At 32.5% G+C, this 22,779-nt stretch overlaps 1 protein-coding gene across 1 annotated transcript in view; it reads left to right on the top strand.

Annotated features, from left to right (window-relative positions):
• The first annotated feature begins 3,462 nt into the window (after positions 1–3,462).
• LOC118196522 (tyrosine-protein kinase Src64B-like) overlaps positions 3,463–22,779 on the top strand; it is an 82,857-nt gene continuing 63,540 nt past the window's right edge. The window contains exon 1 of the mRNA XM_035367982.2: positions 3,463–3,619. The gene's annotated coding sequence lies outside the window, so the exon portion shown is untranslated. The remainder of the gene's footprint in view (positions 3,620–22,779) is intronic.

Genomic DNA, 22,779 nt, shown 5'->3' with positions numbered 1-22,779 from the left:
TTGCTGTAAGTAATCGAAATATGTCAAATGATTTCATTTGCGGTTTGAATTCTGACTTCGTTAACACTTCTTCTGTATATGTTCTTCACTTTTACTATGCTACAATAAATCTCTATGGATTTTAAGTCAAGACCTTTTATATAAAATACATGTAGATAGCTTATACACTTTTGAAAATTCATAATCGGAAAAGTTGTAGTCATATAGATTTCCGGTTTGGTGAACCCTTAATTTAATCTGATTTTTATTAACAAAAACATTTTGCAAAGATAATGCATTCACTTGCTCATTTCTAAAATGATAAATTATTAAGACAGATTTGTTTCTTCTTTAATTCCATCTGTTTTCGCATGGTACAAATAGTCTTATTATATATTTGATCGCTATCCTTACATGAATATTAAGGTTTATATATTATGAATTTTCCCCAATATGTTTAGAATTAAGAGCTCAATCATTAAACAGTGGAAGATTAATGAAATTGGGAGCACATCCTACTGAAAATTCTAGAATTCCTTAAGATACAGAATATATTTATTAACCATTTTATCAATTAAAAAATACAATTTAAAAATTCCATTAATCCATGCCTGTTATTGAATTAGATAACAGACTTAAGAGCTAGCATTACTTATCCAAGGCTATGACTACGTTAATTCTCTTGAATTATCTTTAAACATTTCTAGACTTTTTAATGATATATTAAAGAAAGAAAACTGATGCAATAATTTTAATTATTTAAGACTAAAATCCTGCCATTTATCTCCTGGCAGATACGTATGCAGGCTGATTTGTTTAGTACAAAAACATATAAGACATAAAAGAATAGCATGCAAAGTATAGATGCGCTTCCCAAGAAAAGAGAAAGGTTTTAAATTAAAAACATTCTGACCTAATATCATAAACAATTTTCTCTTACAGTTAATTTACTTTATTCATGTACTCTACTTAGCATACAACATACCACGCAGTGTCATGAAATTTGCACTGAATGCTCATGTTAAAGTTAAGCAAATGATTAAAATATCTTACCAATCACAAGAATTACGTGCGCGCTACGACTTGTACATTAAGCTGTTATTCAAGACATACAACGGCTGTGAGAAGTTATCAGGACTGGTATTCCTCTTTACTTGCTTTGGAAACATGAACTGTCCTGACTCGGAACAGGGAGCTTACTCAAGCTATGTTCAGTAATTTGTGAAGTAGACAATACACACAGGAAGGGTATACGAAACCCTTTATTTTTCTATCTTTACAGAGATTTCCGGACTTCGGAATACAGAGACCAACCACTTGTGGTCTGAACGTAAGAATATAAAAATATTAACTAAAACTCTTACTAAACTAACTTTGGATTAATATACAAGTGCCTACTTTAAGATTGGCCGTTAATTAACAAAAGCCGTATGTAGTACAGAGAGCTGCTAAAACTACGATACGTTTAAAATTATCAAGAGGATTAAACCTCTGGCCTTGAAGGCAACCAGCAAACGAGTAAAACTACTATGGCCAGCGGCCTGCTTCTAATAACTCCTTCCTCTCTCTTGCTTGGCAAAAAGCCACAACTTAAGTACTTGGCGTTAGCAAGACAAATTTGCATAAATAAGTAAAAGCTTTTAATTCTGGCCGGAAGTAGAAAATAAGAAGTGATAGTAAAGATTTAAAATAAATAAACGTTAGTAAAACTTAGGATCCTTACAAAGTATGTGTTTTTATTATGGTGTCTAGAAAAGAAGGCTGCAATGTAATAAAGGCATGCTTTATTTTACAACGGTGCCTTCGAATTTAGCGAAATAATGTCATGAAACGGAAATGGCGAAAACAGTGAAATTCTGTAATCTGATTCAGGTTAATTTACATTTATAGACCTTCCTTACTGGTAGAACGGTTAATAATGCTAGTTGCTTTATCGTTGGGCTCAGGCGCGAATCTTGGAGAAGTCTTTGATGTTTGTATATGTGTATAGTGTAAGGCATGGGAGTACTTAATACTGGCAAGCCTAATATCCTTTTCTTGAGGCATGGTGATAAGGGAAAGAGGAACGGAGATCCTAGGATATGTTCTTCTGTAGGAACAGTGACAGATCTCTAGGATCTATTATTCATTATACTGTTTTTTTACGAAATTGGGACGCAGCTTCTCCCCTGCTAACGAATGTATTTCGGTCACTGCCTGCGTACAGCCCAGCCCATGTTCTGGATGATGAGATAACTAAGTGACCGATTGATGTCTGTTTCCGACAAATTTATAAAGTGCAAGTGTCTGGCCATTTGGAGCAACACAACATTTGTAAGAGTTGGTTTACATAAACCAATCAAGTGGAATTCTAAAGGGGAAAACTCTGCGTGTAATGTAAATATCTAGGTTGTAACAGGTTTTTTTTCTTGAATGAAACAGATTACACAGATAACACATGAAGTGTTAATAGTATTAAGACGCCGAGCTAGCTGCAGTTAAGCCAGGACTTAAAAGAGATTTATCCCTGAGTTAAGCAAGGTCATCTGAAAAGGAAATTTCGCCGTTTTGTGTGACCCGCAAGGATGAACCTATCGTTTTTTATATAACGGTATGTTTTGCGCCTTTCCAAAAACATACTCATACTAAAGTTTTACATTTTGTTTGATGGAAAGAAAAATATATTTTTTAAAATTTTAAACTGTATTGAAATAAAGCAAGATAAGCAAATAAATAAATAAATAAATAAATAAAGCTTTTCATTCACATTATAATAAGTACATGTACTTGACATTTAAAAAAAAGAATGAAAGAAAGACAGCAAACAACTTTATTATTTAGATTTTTGGTTACCCGGATGTGTTGTTAGCAAGGAGGTTAGAACCTCTTTGGTTCTAACCTCCTTGCTAACCTCCTTGGTTGTTAGTAACTGGGTTATATTAGTGATTTTACGCGTTAAAAGTTTAGAACGGTTTACGTACGTTTTTATAACCCATTATCAGCCCTTTCTACGCCACTATCGAAATCTTGTTTCAGCGAATAATTTAAATAAACACACGTTAATGAAGCAATTAAATTAATTTTAAATCATTTTATGGTCTTATAAACTAAAAGCAACAAAAATTGCTGCATCTAATTAATAGCTCACATTTGAAAGCAGAAATTTCAGATATTGTTTTATGGTCAGTTTCCAGCAGTATCTTCAAGGGTGAAAAACTTTTCTTTTCTTACTTATTATACATTACAAACCTAATGTTTTGAAGCTTCAGGAAAAATAATTTTTTTTTTCCTATTATCGGACAATCCCACTGTTCATTTAGTTTCAGAGATGAAGCAAAAACCGTAGTGAAATGAAGGGATGTTTCCAAAAAATCATAAAATGTCTGAAATATAATTCCTCTGTTCCCTGAACTGAATTCAAATCGAAAGTATAAATTCGATGTTTTATTTGAAGAGTTTTATCAGCTTCAGAATTTCATCCTTATCACTTTCTTATCTTCTTAAAAACTGATTGTTGATGACAAAGCTTTCTGCTTCAAACTATTGTACATTTTTTTAAAACTCCTATCCGTCACTATCTCTCCATGCACGGACGAAGGCTGAGAAATCGTCTGATGCCGAATTTTGATCGGAATATTATTCTGGTTCTATCCAAAAATTAGTAAGTGAAACAATATTTTTCTTTTGCTTTTTCATGTATGCTGTCAGTAAATTCAAAGCTTTTTATCAGACACTTTAAACATTAAACCGAGTATAAAGAGAAGTAATATTTATTATCTTCTATTTAGCCCACTTACTGATAGCCAACTAGTAATTGGCAACAAACCGCAATATTTTCCTATTTTCTGCACAGTACACAAATCTACCAGATTTCTGTAATTTGATACAGTTGTGTCAAGAATTACTTTCCTTTTGAAAGCGTGTTCTGAATTTTTTGATATTTATTTTCCTGTATGGTACTTTGCATGGGTTTATGATTTGATATAATTATAATTTATTTAACATAAATAAATTTCTTAAATATTTCTTACTTGAATATTTTAAATTCTACTACGTTATTTATTTCATAGAATCTACCAATATTTAGATTGGATGTTTTGAATAAATCAAATTAACTTAATTTTGTTTTGTCCTCATGTTTTTTCCGTTTCGTAGAAAGCTTCTACGGAAGTTATGAGCTACCTTAATGGTGGAAACAATCACTAATCGTTTCACGAGGGAAATATTGCTTGATCTGAGAACTTAAAATTATAAAAAAAAAATCTGACATTTAATTATACTTACAGAGTATATAATACTCTCCATGAGAAGCATATCAAATAAATGCATTTTAAAAAATTTCTTTTAGGTTTATTAATAAGAAAAGCCCCATTTTTTCAAAAAGCTTTAAGTCCAGCTTTAAAAATTAAAAGGGAAAGGAACGATGCATTAATAAAATTTCTATCATACGAATTTAGTTTTCATGCCAGTTTTGCAAAATAAAATTCAAAATTTGTAATGGAATTTAATTTTCGAAGTATGTGTACTGTAAGATGGCTGTCTTTAAAAATTATTTTTGATGCAAATACGTTTTTACTTGGTGGAGAAAATGGGAAGTTTTGTTACATTGGTATGCAAGTTGCAAGACATATTTATACAGTCCAGCTATGGAAATTGAGGGACTTTTGAAGTCACCACCTGACAGAAACAAAATAAGAAATTAGTCAGCTAAGTTAATATTTATAATTTTGAATGACAGTGTCACAATAATTTTTATACTTTTGCCTATGGAAAAAAGAGGCGGGATTCTGAGACATTGGTCTGAGCTTTTTAGTTAAAAAGATATATTCAGTGAAAGCTATGAACCTGAATACAAACAAATTCTTTCATGGCCAGGTCCAAACATAAGTGAGGCCCACCAGCAGCCGAGCGGTAAAGTCGCTGAACACTGGTAGTTCGGTCCGAGGTTCGAATCCCGCGAACGGGTTGGCTGCATGGGTGTTTTCGTGGTTTTCCCCATGTGTAACGTGTATACGAGCCAGTTTCCGTTAGAAAGTCCTCTACGAAGGCATTCCTCCCCTTAGGCAGATAGCCCTAGTGTGCTTTGCCATAATTAAATATACAACACCAAACATAAGCGACAAATTCATTGATTTTCTGAAAACGCCAATTAAGTTAATCTCTCAAACTACATCTAAATAAAATATACTTTAAATTATTAAAGTGTTTAATTTATATGTAGTGCCAAGTGTATTGATCATCGAAAATACTTCAACCCGACCTGGATGCTTCTGCATTGCATGAGGATAAAAACGAAAGTGTATAGCAGTAGCCGGTCAAATTTGAAAGAAGCAATGAAAAACAGTGTACAAGAATCGTCACAGTACTACATCCAACAAGATGATAAGCATCATAAAGATCTCTTCTGCTGTATAATCTGCATACTATATCACACCGCAGTATTGTCACTATTTATATAGCTGCCAGAGTTAAAAGAAATCTACAGTGATACTTGGATCTTTCCAAATCGATAAGAACTGTACATTATCCGAGAAAGATTTGTAATTGCATCTAATTCAGAGAAATACTTAAGTCTATTTATAGTTTTCAAATATTCTAGTGGCATCATACCACAACTATTTGCTTGACTTAGAAAAGTGAAGTGCTCAGCCATATTGCTCTTCTCTATTACAAGGAAAATATCAGACTTTCCGAAAATAATCGTCACGACAAATTCAGGGGTGCAAGAATGTAAACTTAGCATATTTAGCCATAGATTGGCAAACGTAATACATCTGTGAAGGCTGAAGCACTGTAAGGTCAGCAGTTTTACTTGTCGTATACACTTATGTGACTCCACTGCATAATGAGGTGGTGGAAGAAGGTAGAGTTGCAAACAAAGCTGATATATGCAACAGAAGTAGGTAATGATGGCACTAAACTTAGAAAGAATTTCCTCCTTTATCAGTGCATGCTATCATGTTGTAATTGATAATATGTCTGGCTGGTATCGGAAGATCCGAAGTTTGAATTCCGTTGACAGCATAATTGGTTTCTCGAAAAATTGTAATTAGCTTTGTTGTGGAGCCCAACTAAAATGTGGTGGAGAAAAATTTGTTATCAGTTGAATTTCGTGACTGTTTCTTCTGCAGGCATTCTTTAAGTAGGGAAGAATAAAATTAATTTTCACCTTCTCAGTCGCATGCTATCAGTTTTTAATTTGTAGCACGTCCAGGCTGCATCGGAAGATCCGGATTATGCATGCCGGCTAGGTGTAGTTGAATTTTTACAATAACTGCTCAGAAAAAACTAATAGTTTCTAAATATACACTCATAACTAGATGTATTACATATGTCGCATACAGCAATGCTTATGTTCAGAAGATAAATAGTTTTTTGATGCGTACTGAATTTTAACTTGTGAACTGCTTCTTTGACTCACTTCTTTAAGTGATTCTTCAATTAATTGCGAGTTTCATGCGTCTTCTTGAATTTAATATGCATATGCTGATATAATAGTGCCACTTTGCGTTCCATTCTACCATCTCAAAAGCCAAAACAATTTGTTGCATCCTGTTTTGTGATGCGTATTTAGCCCAACTGCTGCTAAGGACTTTTGTTGATCTGGCCAGGGAAACAACTTCTACACAAAATGTTGAACCATGCCATCTGTGAGTCAATTCTGCGTTACGTTCATGGCTAATATTTGCGCCAAAACATTACAAAAACAAAAGGATTACAAGCCATTTGGATAAGTTTACAACATATGCATTATTCGATAACGTTGCTTGGTAGAGTTCAGATATGTCCGTGCTCTGTATCCGTACTCAGGCAATAGTCAATGCTGTACAGTATTTCCAAAGGATGCTTTCAAGGTTTACCAAAAGCTATTTTCTGAAATGATGCTACACATAGCTAACACCAGCAGTAACGTTTAATGTGTCCGTTCGAGAACATACAGACTCATTTCCAAACTGTACTGATGAATGTATCTCTGCATATGTTTCCATTTCACATATTGAATCAGACAGGAACGAATTTCCGCGATTGTTAGACGACTTTCGCACATTTCATGAATATTAAAATTCTCTACGAATGTCTATAAAAATTATAATAGTTCTCTTATTAAAGTTTGAGACAAATGTATTGAAAATTAAGTACAACAATGATCTAATAGGTGAGACTAGTAAGCAAATTCCAGCTAAAAGAAGCTGGCTCTGTTGCTATTTTCAGGATATTACCCATAAGTAATAGGAAAACAAATTAGTTTGACTTTGAAATGTTCTCCTCAAAGCTGTGTACCTCATTAGGAAGATGATCCTCGCAAGCTTTGCCGTATTAACAGTAAACAAACACTGTAAAATAACCCATTTTCAAGATCCAAACCGGAAATTTGAATACTGAATTATTGCTCAATTTTTACTAGATTTAAGGAACATAAGAAAATGACATTCTCAAGTCGATCTGCGCAATTTGTCAGTACTGAAAAACGGGCTACAATTATCCGTTTTTATAAATTAAAAAGAATACCACTAAATGAAAAAAAAATTTTTGAAAAAACTCAGCTCTCTTAAATAAAAATCTGATGTGTCACATGACTTTCTTGTACGGAATATTAAATAATACGCATTTTTCCTGCATTTCATTTAAACTTACTTCCTCGAATTTCATTAGAGATATATTTCGCATTCAATTTATTCAATTCTCACTTTGCGGCAAGACAAAAATACATAAAAACTCAAAATATCTTCATTAAAAATTGAAATATATAGAAAAGCATAAAACACCAAACACAGTAAAACAATTTTAAAAAATTAAAATTAAAATAACAGTTTCTATGTAAAAACAAGCAGTTTGGCCAGCAGAGAAGAAGGCTTATTTTTCGGTGCACAAAACTAAAAGTTTCCTATAATAAAGATACAATAACACGCTGAACAGGTATTAATTTAGAAGACAAAGCTTTTGCAGCTGCTAGCTTTTGCACCTGAGGATGATGATTCGTTAAAACCATCGAAACTAGTCCTGTGAAAATTTGAAAATATAACGCTGATTTTTGTTGTTTGACTTCTAAATTAATAAAAATTCTAAATTAAATAATTTTAGTCCCACTCGGTAAAAAGGTACTGAAGGTGCAGAAAGATTTTAATTAACTTAAGTTTCAAATATAAACAAATATGGCAAAGTTTCAAATATAAACAAATATGGCAGCTACGGTAAAAAAATTAGGCTTAGTCGCACTTAAATAATTTTTAAATTGTTGATAATTCTACAACTTTTGCATAACTAAAGGCATAAAAACCTTAACTGGAAGACAAGAGTAACGTAATTAAATCATTTTTAAAGCAAAAAATTGCACAATTTACCAACATATAAAAATAAAAAAAATTGAGCTCACTGAGCCGAGTAAAAGAGTGGGTATATATATATTTATATACTTTTGGTGCTGCCGATTACAACCAAAATAGGAGGTGCACAACTGCATGTTATAGCAGTCCTATATACACAATTTCAACGTTTTGAGGCAACTCATTTTTGTTATGCGAGATACATACGTACGTACGTACAGACGCCACGAAACATTCTCTTCAGAATTTATTTTAAGGCAGTTTTATAATTTGCTACCCTAATTATAGATAGTATGTTTATATAAAATCTTAAAACTTAAAACCCATATAAGCACACCTGTCCATGTATTTATTATACAATGTCTTAGTTGAAGCCTTCTGTCAAGATGGGCTTTCTCTGAGTCAAAATATATATATTTACTGCATGGCAAGATAGATTTCATAAAAATTAATAAATAGTTTAAAAAAACAGAAAAATGTATAATATTATGCGCAGTAATAGAAATTTTTAGATATAATTTGAATGATTAAAAATCTTTTTCTTCATATAATGAGTAGTAAACATATGACCGGTGAAATTTTTAAATATGCTTTGAAGTCCTATTAGCGCATCCACATATGGAACATGAACTCATATTTCTTCAAAAACTTAGATGATGTGTAAACTAAGATTCAGGTGTAAAGCCATCTGGTTTTACATCTGTTTTTATCTGGTTAGCAGGTACTTTAACCGTGAAAAATTTCGAGTATCATATTTCACAGGAAATATCCATTTTGACAATTCCTGAATCCATTTGGAAGACTTTTTTGCATGACTGTTGTTAACCAGAGAACAGGGGCTCCATTACCTAGCTGACATGATGTCTGCCTTACACGGATTAAAGCCCCTGCCTCCAGAAGCTGTTTATTATGACTAAGCAGAATAAGTTTACAGTGGCATACAAGGCCTTCAAGAACACAAGAACATAAGTAACATAGTCATAAAAGACCCTAAAGAAAGCATGTTACAAGTAGTACCTATAGCATTCAAACAATAAACCGAGTATACTTTCATAATTTGTACTGAAAATACGAAATACTTTTAAAACTGAGTCCAACTAATTTAAATAAAAACTATAGTACAAACAAAATATAATACATCCATTACTGCATTATACACAATTAATATCAATTAGATTCACAAATTCAAGAAGAACCATTCAATTTAGGAAAAAAAAATGCATAAAGATAAACTAAGACAATAATAAACTGCCAAATAAAATTTTTTCATATGAATTCAGAATTAAGAACCAATAACTATGATACCTGAACAATATTATCATAAAATACACTGAACCTGAGATATTATTACAATGCAAAACATAAATTTGGTTTAAAAACAAAACCACTCCAAGTAATATAAAAACTCTACATCAGGTTTGCTGGCGACGCGATAGAAATACAGTACAAGAATAATGCCAACATAAATATATGAAAAATTCCGATTCCAAAAACCACATACATTCAAAAATAAGTCAAAGAAAATTATTATAAAATACTGCCTTAAATGCACATTTTACAATAGAGAACTCAAGTAAAACCAATAAAATTCACAAAAACAGGTCAACTATTCAATTCAGAAAAGTGCAAAAAGGTATATAAAATAATTATTCTAGATTAGGTTTGCTGGCATCGCTAAGACAAATGCAATACTAGAAAAATGCCGACACAAAATTTTACAGAATTTCAAAATCAAAAACAAAATGCATTCAAGATTAAAGTAAAGAAAATTAATATAAAATAACTATCATGAATGCAAATTTTTATAATAGAATGCACAATTAATGCCTATCAAATTCACCAAAGTGAATCAATTCATTTACAAAAGAACGCATTAAAATATGCAAAATAATAAAATTGTCACAAAAAATTTCTGTTAAAATTAATTAACAATTACAAAACTAATAAGCTACAATTAACTGTTACAATTTATAAGAGCATAGATGCATTCAATGTCAGATACGTCTGTTCTACGTAAAACCACTTCTAATTTTAAATCAGTAACATAAGTAGTGGAAACAACAAAACTGAACAATAATAAGCATCAAACACACAAAGTTAAACAATTACCATTATACAGTAAAAATCTAACAGTCGCTGAAAGTCAATTACTCACTCCCAATAGAGATGATCTGAGAGAATTATTTACAGAAAAATTTAATGCCTGACAGAAAAGCATAATTTCCTTAAATTTCTTACTCTCACTAGAGTTTTTTAATATCATTTCAGCCCATTTTGGCCTGTGTTGATCTAAAGGTTTATTCAAGTGAAGGTTTTTAGTAAATGGACAGTGAAAGATAAAGTGTTCAGGGTCTCCCAACTCCCCGCAAGAACAAAGCTCAGTCGTACGTAGTCCAAATCGAAAGAGATATGTATTAAAAGGTCCATGACCAGTGAAAAATTGAGTATAAAAATTCGATGTGCTTCTTTGACTGAGTGAAACTTTTGGAAAGAAAGAGAAGACTCGTCTTCCTGTGGAGTCATTAGTCCATCTTTCCTGCCATTTCACAAGCAGTGTATTTAAAGTCTCGCTCTTCAAGTGTGAAAAAGGCAATTTCGTTGGATTTTCAATTCCGTTGATATCATTAGCAGCCCATTTAGCTAAAGTATCTGCTTCTTCGTTGCCCAGTATGCCAACATGAGCTGGCACCCAGGTAAGAAGTGGTCTTTCAGATGAATTAAATCTTAGCAATTTCTCTTGAATAACTTGTACAATCGGATTTCTATTCGTAATGTCTGAGATAGCCTGCAGACTAGATAATGAATCACTGAAGATCTTAGTCTTGCCCAATAGATTTCTTTTAACATAAGTGAGAGCAGCGTTTATCGCTAAAAGTTCTGCCTGAAAAACAGTATTTCTGTTATCAAGCCTTCGAGTCCATGTATATACCTTTTGAGTATTGTTAAATACACAAAATGCACAACCTGTTCCACGTTCAGTTTTAGAACCATCTGTAAATAGAGCAATGTCATTGGCTACTGGAGCCGTATAGTATAAATTGACTGCAGATTTGAGTTTTAAAGAGGCAGGATGGCCAAGATTAGATGGAACCCGTAGTTCATAATCATTTACTAGGTGATGTTGGTTCCATAAATCCCCGTTCAATCGTAATCGTAGGATCCGTCCTAAGAAAGAGTCTCTTTGAGCCTGCAGATCTAATGGAGGTATACCCGCCAAAATCTGCAGTGAGGCTGTCGAGGTTGTTCTATAACCTTTGGAAATAAGTAATAGCTGATGCCTCTGTATTGAATTCAGTAAGCCACTCATAGTTTTGTTCATATCAAAACCCCAAATGGAGACTCCGTACAAAAGAACTCTTTCAGTGATTGTTTTATACCACAGCCTCAAGATTTTTGGGGAAGTACCCCAATTAAGGCCCATAGTCTTTGTCATGCCATTCGTAAGAACGGCACATCTCTGTTTAAGATGTTTCACATGTGGAAACCAAGACAGCGTATTGTTGATAACAAAGCCTAAATATTTCAAGGTGTTTGCACATTTTATTGGCCTTCCATGGATTTTTATAGACGGATTTCGACGCATTTTTCTTTTCCTACCGATAAACAACATAGTAGTTTTTTCTTCGGAAATTCTTAATTTATGCATGTCTGCCCACTCTACAAACTTATTAATCGCTTGTTGAGCTCTTACTTCAATGTCCTTTACGCCTGAGATAATTAACAGAAAATCGTCGGCATAAGCTTGCAAAGTTACTTGTTCAGTATTTTCAAACATACCAAAGGCCGAATTAGCGACTAAGTTCCACAGGGTTGGTCCTAAACAGGAACCCTGTGGACAGCCTCTTTGCAAATCTTTTATTAAAATTTCATTATCCAGGGTTAATTGAATTTTGCGTTGTTCCAAATAATTTCGAATTAAATTCAAAATTTCTACAGGGCAGTTTGCGCTATCCAATGCATCAATTATGTCAGGCCACCAGACCGTGTCAAATGCACCACGTATATCAATGGAGATGATTAACGTGTGCCTGTTACCATCCCTGTTGCGTTTTACTGTGTTTAGCAGATTAAAAACAGCCATTTCAGTTGAAACCCCCTTTTTAAATCCAAATTGAAAGTCGCTGATCACTTTATTTTCAGTTAGAAAATAATTTAGTCTGTTCAATATTAATTTTTCAAAGAGTTTATTTAAAGAAGAAAGAAGACTCACTGGTCTATAAGAAGACAAAATAGCAGGATCTTTACCTTTTTTGCCAAATAAAACTATTTCGGCAATTTTCATCTGCCGTGGAAATAAAGCCAATTTCCAACATGCTCGATATAAAGATAACAACAATTGGGGGAATTCTTTGAAAAGTATCTTTATGATAATATTATCAAGACCGTCTGGTCCGCGGGCCTTCTTAGATGGTAGAGAACGAATTGTATTTTCTAATTCCTCAAGCTCCAGGAGGGCAGAGTCACTTAAAGTAGAATTCCAAGTTTGATTTTTAAATTTTTCTCGCATTACTTTATGTAAATCCATATCGTCAATCTCCAAATCCAATGGAAATAACTCATCTAAAATTTTTTTATATTTCTCTCCCAGAGAAGTACAGTCCGGAGCTACCTCTACTGGCAGCTGAAGAGGTCGAAATACTCTGTCCACTGCAATCTTTTGAGTGATGCCATAAGGATTTTCAATAGCAGCACAAAATGCCTTCCAAGATTCACTTTTTGTCTTTATAATCAATCTTTTAAAAATTGCTAGTTCCTTCTTATAAGAAATTTTAAATGAATGCCTTATATTGTCATCCCTTTCTTTTTGCATACGTCTCCTTAAAGCACGAACTTTGTTCCTTTTTATTGTGAGCGAGTCAGACCACCATGATGTAGAGGTTTTAATCCGTACTCTTTTCGACTTATAGGACGCTGTTGCTGCATCCATCAATGAACCAATAAAAAAGTCGTAGTTATTTTCTAAATCCTCTCGAGAAGTATTAGATTCAAATAAATTTATAAATTGAGAAATTCGTGGACGAAGTTTCTCAATAAATTTTTCATGTCCACCATATGAAGTTTTAAATCTACGTTTCAAAATTATGTCTTCCGAGATTCCAATTTCAAACAAAATAATTTGATGATCACTAATAGACAAACCTGTCAACACCCTCCAATTTGTAATAGAAATTGCAAAAGGAGATGAAGCTAATGTAATATCAGGCCAACCCTTGGCTCTGACAGTCAAGAATGTTGGCTCTGAATCGGGGGAATTAAGAACACACAGTCTGTTTTCGTGGATAAAATCAAGAACTTTAGCAGCCCTATGATCTTCTTGATTTCCACCCCAAAGAGGACTCGTAGCATTAAAATCACCCGCAATAAGCAAATGATCATTATGAATAATATGTGAACAAAGTTCGGTTAAATTGCTATCTAAATCGGCCGTCGGTGGAAAATAAACGTTAGTAATATTAATACTTCTATTGATAAATTGCAAGCGAATTGTCACCGCATCTAAAGTTCTCGCAACAAAAAATGGATTTAGAGGGCCGTTATATATTATCAACGCTTTAAGAGAACCAGAAAAGAATATCTTACTACAGTTTGGTAATCCAATAATCTTGCCATCTTTGACATAAGGTTCTTGTAAGAGAGCAAGCTGTATTTCATTTCTAAACATAAAATCAATAAAATTTAAAGTAGCTGCCCTTGATCTCTGTAAATTTACTTGTGCACAAGTCAGACCCGAGATGCTCTGAGTAACAGGTATGTTCATTGAGCCTGTCACTTCTGAGTGTTGCTGAGGTGAAGAATCTCCTGCCTGTATAGCGGACATTGTGATGAGCTAGCCTGATGTGATGTCTCGTACTTCGTTCCTGCAGAGGCGTTGGAGTGAGTACAATTGACGCAATTTGCAATGCTTTCGGAGCACTCCTGAGTAAGGTGGCCCTTCCCGCACTTTGCACAGACCGGTGGATTTTTGCAAATTAGACTTAAATGACCAAAGGCTTGACAGTGATAACAACGCGTCACTTTATGAAATTCTCGAAAGAAGCACGATGTGAAACCAATATAGACTCTCTTCAGGTCCTTCAACAATTGTGCCTGTTCTCTAGACACCTCAACAAGCCAGTTGCACGTACCGTCTGTTCTGGATCTGGGTTCTCTTGGAAAAACAAAATTCTTCTCACCTGATGATAAGAGTTCTTGAAAAGCAATTTGTAGTTCCTCAGAAGTAGTATCCTGAGGAACCCCAAAAACTATGAAAGACACTCTTGGTAGTCTTGGAATTCTCAGGTCCAAATGTTCTTTCAAATCCGAGTTTTCCAAAATGGCTTTTTTCAATGTCACCAATTGCTCTTCCCCTTTACAACGAACAAGTAACTCTTTGGCTCTTGTTGGACGAACTTGTAAAATATTTACTCCGAGCCTTTGCGGTTTAATATTCTGAACTAATTGCGTCTTAATACTGTTTGGCGATCTGCTTGTATCTTTAGCCTTGATAATCAAAACGTGATCCTGTTGAGCTGGAATCTTCCTTACCTGTGAAGGCTTCGAAGTGAGCCTAACAATTTCTGCAGAAGATAACTCCGAATTCACTTTATCAAATTTACCGTCTAAACTATGTGAATGACAAGCCTCTAAATCAGACGCTATTTCCGAATGTGGTAAGACAGTGGCTTGGTCAAGCTGTGTTAACTGATTAAATTTTAACTCAAGTTCCAAAAGTCTTTTTTCCAACAAAGAATTCTTTTCCTCCAATGAAGAGACTCTTTCCTTCAAGCAGGCGTTAAAACCTTCCAGGTGAGCTATGTATAATTCACGTTTGTTTGAATGTGATCTGATATTGCTTACAAACTTTTTAAGTTTCGCTGCATCTTTATTATTTAATTTATGTTTTGCATTGGCATCAACTAAAAATGCTAAGATACCGTCATAGGATTCATTAATAAATGATAGATGGTTCCCAGTTACCTTTTCTGGAGCCAAATCTTGTACAGAGCCAGGAGAAGATTCAAAGACTGAAGAAACTGAATGTGCCGGGGAAAGCGTAACATTAGAATGAGACATTTTATTATAATTCTATAAAATGGGCTTTTCTGCAGAGGGAGTTACTATATAATCATAAAACCCTTAAACATATGACTTAAAAGTGAAACAGAAATAAAAACACTATGAAAAACAAATCGGTAAGCAGAAAAGAACCAATTAAACAAAAATCATTAATTAACAAAAGACTAATTAAAAGTAAGTACGATTTGAATTATTAAATTAACAAAATGGACCCCAAGGAACATTATAGCACAGAAATGAAAACAATTATCACTTGACTTCAAGTAGTAATATAAGCATGAATTTAACATATAGTCTATGGAGTTTTCCAGGAAAGAACCACAGTCTCAGAACGTTAGTTTGACAAGTTCAAAAACATTACTTCTCTAGAGATTATAATCAGTAACAACATATAAATTTAGAACATATTTTCTATGCGTATGGCAACTTCCGGTTACAGACTTAAGAATTTCGAAGAACAGTGGTGTAAGATAGCGTCCTTTTTGTACCATAGTATAAAAATCTTAATTAATTATCCTAATTGTGATAAAACTGTCCAAAAATTTTTTGTAAGTCATAAAATCATAAAAAACATTAATATTTAAAAGAAAATTGTAATTAATTTCACCAAAAGGACCATTAATTAATTCGAAAACAGTCTCTAGCTTAATATCAGTCTATGAACACAAAGTACAATGTAAACAAATACAAAATTGAAGATAAATCAGTAAATACTTATCTAAAATACATATGACGCAAATCGATGCAATCCACGGAAGCTGTAGAACATAATTTCTACACCTGTTTGGCACAAAACACGATCCAAAACTTCACAAAACGAAGACCCCATTGCTGGAATCTCGCAACACTAAACCACAACTAATTATCCAAAATCACCATAACTTTGAAATTTGCAGGTCGAATTTCACAAAATTGGTATCTACTTGATCAGGAACACTTTATGCACACATTTTAAAACATGAAAAATACCGACGAAATAAATTGTAAAATGGATTCAAAAGAGATTATTTTCATGGCGCAGTACGTACGTACGTATGTATATATGTACGTAGTACCACTGTCTCATAACTCAAAGATGATTATTTGTAAATCGCTAAAGTTTTGTGTATGGGAATGCTATAACATCTAGCTGTGCACCTCGCTTTTTTATTGCAATCAGCAGAACCAGAAATATATATATATATGTTCACGGCGGGAAAAAAAATGGGAAAGTTCTATTTTTCCGTTCTATTGGCCCGTCTGACAAAATTTAAACTGGTGTTTTCATGTCTCGAAAGCGCAATTTAGGATATATATATATATATATATATAATTTATTTCCTAAACAGTATTGATTAATTGATTATATTATCTCCTAAGTTTAATTAAAGTAGAATTATTTTAAAAGTGTGCATCCATACTGGTAAGTTATATTTTGAAAGGTGTTTTGAAGTAATTTGAAAGCAAAATGTTAATAATGTTTTAACGGGGACTGGAGTTAAAATCACAAAACACGAATTTTTCAGGAATCTCTCTATATACTAAAACAACGTTCACTTTATCCATATGGACTTAACACTTATATACATAGTCATAGAGATACTTCTAAGAAGTCTATTTTCAGCCAATTTAAACTCTACAGCATCAAAACGCAGAGAGGAAAAAGAGGAAGCAAAATAAAAAATAATGCGAGATTTTTATCCACTTTGGATACACTTGCATTGAAAAAACAATTGAAATGTTTTTTTGACTCAGACTGTTTTCCCAAGAAACTTCTCAACTGGTTACACTCCTGTACTAATAAATTCCTTATCAAACTAAAAAAATTCATTCAAGAAAGCTACGACGACATACAAATCATTAAAGACATGATTCTTGATTTTAGTCTTTTCAGACTCTCTAATAGTCTCACTCAACGCAAAATTTACTTTAAAGTCAATTTTCTGCATCCGCAGTTTGACAATATTCATTTCTCAAGAATCATCAGAGATTGTAAAGATTACTTCCCCGCAGTTGACACTATACCAATGATTGCATTTAAATATCAAAGGACCTTAAGCAACTTGCTTACTAACCACCATGAAATAGATGAAACTGCAGAATGACATTGTAAGACACCAATTTACAGCAATTACGTAGATTCTCATCACCAGCACATAATTACTGGCAACCTGAATATCATACAAAACCATCAACTAAAAACACTAATGAGTTATGGTACAAAATTTAGACCAGTCAGAAACATGACTACAAATTACTGTTACAAGACTTTCGAAAACAACATCAACGAATTTATAGTTAAAGCAAGCTATCAACTGAATTTTCCCATAGATACCTTCTTAAAATGGAAAGCTAAAATTCTTCAACGCATATCCACAGAAATCAGTCACCTCAAATTTAAAAGTACACTGAACTGGTCGCAACTTACATCTGATATTAGTAAATTAAAACAGCTTTTTACTATTACAAAAATAGATAAAGCAACTAATAACTTTAGTATTATATGAAAACAATTCTACACTGAGATTATTCATAAAGAACTTCTCAACGCAACTACTTATCAATCAGCCAACCTTACAGAAACATCTATAATAAACAGGATTAAAACTTTTCATAAGAAACTCAATATTACTTTCAATGCAAACTACAACAGATTTACTAATCTTTATGCGATTCCCAAATTCCATAAAACACCATTAAAATTTAGATTTATAGCTAATGGAACTAATAATTACAAGAAAAATATAGACTATTATTTTTCAATTCAACTTAATAAAATCTGTAAATTTATTTTCAATGATTGTAACACTAATCATAACTATTGCTGGATCATTCATAATAACACTCCTGTCATTAATACCATTCATACCATTAACATCCAAAACATTAACTGCTATGATTTTGAAAACTTATATACCTCACTTCCTCTAGAAGAAATCTATACCAGTCTACTTGATCTACCAAAACTTTTCCCTAATATACTCAATATCATGACTCTTGACAAATGGGAAACCTACCTAAAATGCACACTTTTTCATAACTACATCAAGTTTCAAAATCAACTTTTTAAACAAGTCAGAGGATTGCCAATGGGCTTACATTCCAGCACCTCGATCTGTAATATCTTTTTATTTGTCAAAGAATTTAACTTCCAAAAAAATCTACAACCACAAGAGTTAAATTACTACAAACACACCTACAGATTTGTTGATGACCTTATTACAATTAATAATTTTGGTAAAATTGAAAACTCCGACATTTATCCGAATTGTCTTAAACTTAATAAAACTAATAATTCACAAAATAGCATAGACTTTCTAGATCTTCAAATCATTAACTACAAAAAAATTTTACTTTTTGACAAAACAAGAAACTTCAATTTCAATACTAACAAATTAATAAATTGGAACTCCAACATATCCAAAAAAGTAATTAACAATACTATAATTAATCAAATACAACGAATTAAAACTATATGCACAGATACAATAGATTTACAACGCGAAATTTTGATCCTTATCAAAATTCTCAAAAATAATCTAATTCCCTTTCAATTTATCAACCATTGCCTTAAAAGAGCAGGCGTTAAATACTCACTCTAAATCATTTAACTGATAGGGATATGATAATTTATTCCTAAACCTGAGAAGGCGGTATAAGTTGGATGACTGTCAGTTGAAAGATTTGTATATAGTGTAATTACTCAATTGTATATATTGTAAAAAGCTAATTGTCTTCAGACATATACTGTTACTATACTGTTACTAAAAAAATGGGCCTATTTCCTGCCTTTAGACTGTCTACTAGCTCTTGGATAGCGAAAATGCCTTTTTCCTTTCTTAAATTCTTAATCATTGCGACACGACAATTAGCCAGAAATTAATTAATTTCCATTCACTAGTATTTTTAAAAAAATCTTAACAGACGGTCTCTCTCAGATAAGAACTCCACAAAATACATCCCTCAAGAATTCAAAGTCCCACCCACTACCATAAATTTCTTCAACCAAGTCTTACCGACTGATATAATTCAAAGCCCCTACTGCCGCTAAGAATTTTCGGACACCCTACACTTCTGAGTCAGACACGAAGAGAACACACTGCCAACTCCCCCACTAGAAAGAATGTAAGTTACTTAATACCTTTCTGGCCTTTATATCTTCATGTACATTCAGTGATCTTATTTATATTATTTTCTATTTTATTTTTATATTATTTTTATATTATTTTTATGTTCTCTGTGATTTGTTTTTGCAAAGTTTGCATTATTTATCTTTTTTATAATCTTCTATGTTTATTTCAACTTTACTTTGATTTCGATTTCATAATGACAATTTCCAATGTTTAATTTCTACAAATAATATAGTACTCAAATACATAAAGATGATAGTGTCGGGGACGATTACTCGAGTTTTACAAGATTTCTCTACAGTAATTGATTTTTACTCCAAATTGAATTGACTAAAATGCTTCATGAGAATCAGTTCTTTGAGTAACAACTATTCGCGGAAATATTTGGCCTGACTAGAATTGCCGGTTTGGCTTTAACTTATAACTCGAGTAAAGACGAAACACTTTCATATTTACGTATTTTTATCAATTATTGATCATTGAACGGGAGTTGGTTTGTTCCCCTTGAAAAGTCAACTAATTTCCGATCAATGACAATAATTACATGTTTTATTTTTTACTTTTACAATTGTAATATTATTCCTCGTGATGATTTAACTCCAGTCCCCGTTAAAACATTATTAACATTTTGCTTTCAAATTACTTCAAAACACCTTTCAAAATATAACTTACCAGTATGGATGCACACTTTTAAAATAATTCTACTTTAATTAAACTTAGGAGATAATATAATCAATTAATCAATACTGTTTAGGAAATAAATTATTATTAACTAACTTTGCAGCAATTGCGCAAGTAATAATAACTTGTATTCGCACTAAATGGATTTAAGTTCATACAACATTATATATATATATATATATATATTAAATTTATATATAGCATTCTTCTAACAATTTTTTTTTTTTTTTTTTTTTTTTTTTTTTTTTTCAGTTTGGCCAAGATTAATTCACTTGGTGCACTTCTTAATATATGAAACCAATTTTCATTTCCCTTCTATTATGCCGGAGCGGTAAAAAAAGGCACCTCTTTCCTACATTTTTACATTGTGCATGAGAGGCAAAAAAGTTACATCGTTTCTCCTTCCAAATAATTTTAGCAAAGTGTTTAAACTACATCTGATGTTTTATCGCTTTCAACAACAAATATGCCAAATTTCAAAACGCGCCAATATATAAATTCACTTATATCTTCGGAAATTTTGAATAAAAAATTGTAATTTTTTGCAGGTATGCTTAGAAATACATCTACTTTAAGATTATGTTAAAATTTTTATAGATTATAATACAATTTTTTTTTGAAAAATTTATAAAAATTATCAAAAAATTAATAATAAAAAATGGGTGAATTTTATTTGGAAAGAACCTGAATTTCGAAATTTGAAAGGAAGAATCAAATAAGCTTAATAAAAAAGGAAAGATAAATAAATATATACCAAACTCAATTAACAATGAGGAGGTAAAATTTTGAGAGCTAATTTTTTAAAAACTACTCGTGCGATTTTTACAAAACTTGGTAGTTTGGCGTAATTTGAGTCGTAGAATGGAAATATGGAAAAAAATTGGTATGTTATTTCAGAAAAAGTCCGATTTTGTGTCAAAATACCTATATTAGAACAATGCTATATATAAATCTAATACATATATTAAATCGCGCTTTCGAGACATGTGAAATGCAAGTTGAATTTCGCCAAAAGGCTCAGTAGAACGGGAAATATAGAACTATCCCCCCCTTTTTTTTTTTTCTGCCGTGTACATATATCCACTCCCTTACAGGACTTAAGTCCTTACTGGGCCTTTATTTTTGCAATCATTGGTCGTAGTCATGCATTTGCAATTATAGAAGAGCTTTAAATGACAAAAATATTCGTGTTTTGACAATGTTAAATTAATAAAAATTAAATGTTAAATTAAATTACGTCCAAAGGGGCTTTTTTTTAGCGTTTAGTGTGTAACCTTTATTTATTAAATATCATGCTCTTAGCACTTAAACGATAAAAGTCAGTTCAATAGCAATGTCGCAAAATAATTTTAAAATGAGCATATCTTAGAATTTCCGATACACAGTTCCGCGCGCTGGATATAAAAAGGTTTTTCTCCCACAGAGTGTTGCCATTGCTCGCTTTTAAATCGTTGAGCTTGTACTTAAAAATTCGTTAAAGTTTTACAAAATATGAAATAGATAATAAAACAAATTCCAAATTTCAAATTTGGTCTTCCACATGCCCATATTCGTAGGAGGATACGTCATTCAAAATTCGGTTGCTCTATGTACCGTTGTTTTATCATAATGCGAGAAATATACATACATTTATGCAGATTTTTCATTATTTAATTTCTCCAAATATAATGCAGGACTCTAACATTTGGTGGCAACAACTTGAAAAGTGATTCGTCGTTTATAGTGATTCAACGCAAATCGCAAAATGAAAATAATAGCCCTTCAGGGACAAACCCCCTTTGGACTAATAATAAATTTTCAACAAATAACGAAATCTAACTTTTAATGCGACTGCTTTTACCACTTGGATACTAGTGGGCCCGTCAACATGATGAGTAATTTTCTAAAGTATTTTCACCCTTCTTTCTGCATGCCAAATAATGTTAATTGGTTAGAAATGCACAAATATTGCCAAACTGTTGACAAAAATTTACTGCCAATGCTACACAAAGAATCTGTGAGCTCTGGTAGTGATAGTATTGTAGGCCGTTAAGTGTGATATAAGAAAATAAGAATATCAACGTGATGTTTGGTTTTGTTTTGTTTATTTAATTACGGCAAAGCACATGACAGCTGTCTGCCTAAGGAGAGGGACGTTCGTGGAGGACGTTCTGAGGGAACTAACTGGTATACCAGCTAAACATGAAAACGCCTATGCAGTCAATCCGTTCACCGGGCTTCTAGCCTCCAAGTGAACTACTACCACTGTTCAGCGATTTTACCACTTGGCCACTGGTGGGACCGTCAACATGATGAGTAATTTTGCAAGGTATTTTCACCCTTCTTTCTGCATGCCTTTGTGGTGTAATGGTTAGCACACTCGGCGCGTATCGAGAAGTCCAGGTTCGAGTTCCAGCGAAGGCATTGCTCCTTTTTCAGATCTCTTGCTTTGAAAAAAACCCTAATGACTGACAACTTTATTAGAAAGTATTGTGTATTTACTTAAAATTAAAATTTTATTTTAGCAAATAATAAAAAATATATAAAAATTGTCTGCCAAAGCCACCATAATTTTGTAGTATATATCATTATATGAGAAAATTTGATAGTGTAAAATTTTTTGCAAAAATAGTTTTCCTATATGTTAATTATTTTATTTTGTGAACTTTATA

This window comes from Stegodyphus dumicola, chromosome 9 (assembly GCF_044657685.1).
Source record: "Stegodyphus dumicola isolate Sdum_Otavi_A_Nest chromosome 9, ASM4465768v1".
In the NCBI taxonomy this organism is placed as follows: Eukaryota; Metazoa; Arthropoda; class Arachnida; order Araneae; family Eresidae; genus Stegodyphus; species Stegodyphus dumicola.
The sequence above is the reverse complement of the archived record's forward strand: the minus strand, read 5'-3'. Positions and strand labels throughout refer to the sequence as shown.